This window comes from Otolemur garnettii, unplaced genomic scaffold (assembly GCF_000181295.1).
Source record: "Otolemur garnettii isolate 467f Iridium unplaced genomic scaffold, OtoGar3 scaffold00026, whole genome shotgun sequence".
NCBI lineage: Eukaryota > Metazoa > Chordata > Mammalia > Primates > Galagidae > Otolemur > Otolemur garnettii.
This window is the reverse complement of record NW_003852421.1, coordinates 7460972-7463476: the sequence shown is the minus strand read 5'-3', so window position 1 is coordinate 7463476 and position 2505 is coordinate 7460972.

Sequence of the window (2505 nt, the reverse complement as noted above, 5' to 3'; positions counted from 1 at the left end):
AATGTTCATAATTTTTCTTGGAAAAGTTGGAGAATATCTGGTATTGGGAGCCCTCCCTTTTCTATCCTTGTAAGGCAATTTCTGGGGGTTGCTATGGTATTTGTAAATGTCATGGCATAGTAAAAAATATGATTTTTTACTATGTAAATGAGGGTAGGTCGTTTAGGGACACCATTGCCTCAACTGTGCACACGCTTCCAAGACCCTCTATGGAGGCCTTCATAATACTTCTACTTTGTGATTTTTCTACTTCTTTCTGATTGACCAGTCCTTGGAGACCCTTATTGTAGACCAGACATCTGGTTAGTCTTTAGGGACCCCCTTGACATGTCATCTGGTCACTTTGTTTTTCCTAGTAAACATCTCCTAGTGTCATCTGCCTCTCAGTGGACACCCCTAAACAAAGCAGCTGTCCTCCTTCCTCTTTATCCCTACCTAACATCTTTGGAAGTCTGCTTTGGAGAGAGAGTTGGCCAGATGTGTGGTTCTACGCTCATTACCCAGGCAGTTGCAGACTTGTTCTGGTTGTTACAGAAAGTGGTCTATCACCCACTTTCCCCAGTCACCCCAGTGCTTCCTTATGGACCCATGAACAAAGTGGCTACAATGGCAGTCAGGAGTGCTATGCATGGGCTCAGTATTATGGACATTTCCATTGCCAAGGTTAACCTGGCAGTGCTACTGCTGAGTGCCTAATCTGTTAACAGCAGAGACCAACACTGAACACTGTAATGGCAGTTTTCTAAGGGGACCGTCCAGCTATCAAGTGGCAGTTTGATTACATTGGACCTAGGATTACAGGCATGAGCCACCATGCCTGTTCTTTGCTGAGCTAATTTTAATATAAAACAGGAAACATCACAGTTACACAAAATAAGAGGTGATAAGTAGAAGACTAATTGCAGTCATATAGAAAATTTCAAAGATTTATAAGAGATACTTATGTTCAATTTTTCAAATAAGTTTGAAAATCTGAATGGAATGAATAATTTTCTAGGAAAATATAATTCATCAAAACCAGTTCCAAAGGGATAAAAACTTTAAATAGACAAATCTCTCCTATCTCCAACAAATTAAGTGTGTAATCATCAAACACACCCTGAGAAAATGTCTTTTTAAAGTTAAGAACAAGAGGAGAATTACAATTATTAACACTATTATTATATGATTCGGGAGGAAGTTGTTAACAAATTAGATAAAGAAATTAACCTTATGCTTGAAAATTTAGTTGATTTATCATTTATTTGCACATTGTATAATTGAATGCATGAAAAATCCAAGAGAGTCAACTAGAAAACTATTAAAAATAATAAGAGAATTTAGTGATATGGATGGATTAAAAAATAATACATAAAAATCAGCAGACTTTGTAGGTAAAATAATAAGAAGAACTTAGTGGAAGTTATTATTTTATTTATAATTTTTTTTTTTTTTGAGACAGAGTCTCATTCTTTTGCCCCTGACTAGAGTACTGTGGCATCATAGCTCACAGCAACTTCAAACTCCTGGGTACAATCTATCCTCTTGCAGAAGCCTCCCAAGTAACTGCAACTACAGGCACCTGCCTGCCACAAGGCCTGCTTATGTTTTAGAGATGGGGTCTTGCTCTTGCTCAGGCTGGTCTGGAACTCCTGAGCTCAGTCAATCCAGCCATCTTGGCCGCCCAGAGTGCTAGGATTAAAGTTGTGAGCCATTGCACCCAGTCTGTATTTACAATAATTAAAAAAAAAACAAAACCTGTGATTTAAAAGTTTTTAAATCTTGTTACTATAGAAAATTTCAGACACAAAAAATTATAGAGCAATAATTAACCCTCTACTACCCATCAACTAGTGCCAACAATTATAAAAAGAGAACCAGTTATGAGTCACTTCCCACCCACTCTCAGATTGTTTTGAAGCAAGTGTGTGATGTCATATTATTTAATTCTTAAATATCTCAAGATAAATAATAAAGATAGATCCTGTAGAGTCTATGGATTCAAGATACTAGGAAGAGAGTTCCCAGATAAAAGTTGACAACAAGTATACAGAGACAATGCCAAGAAAAAGGAACTGATAAAGAGTTGAACACTTGAAAAATAACCATAGTTATTCAACAGATGAGTTTAAGCATTCTGAAATAATTAGTGGAAACTATATATATATGAAGAAAAAAATGGAGGCATCAGCCTCAGGGGGAAAAATGTTTAGAAGAAAACAAAAGTAATTCTAGTAGAGTGCTTGTCACCTGTGAGTAATAACTTTATAGTTACAATACTGTTGATATTGACAATTGGTTTAAAATCATGATATTAAAAAAGAAGGGGGAAAGGCTCGGTGCCTGTAGTACAGTGGTTATGGCGCCAGCCACATACACCGAGGGTGGCAGGTTCAAACCCGGCATGGGCCAGCTAAACAACAATGACAATGACAACCAAAAAATAGCCAGGCATTGTGGTGGGCACATGTAGTCCCAGCTACTTGGGAGGCTGAGGCAAGAGAATCTCTTAAGCCCAAGAGTTTG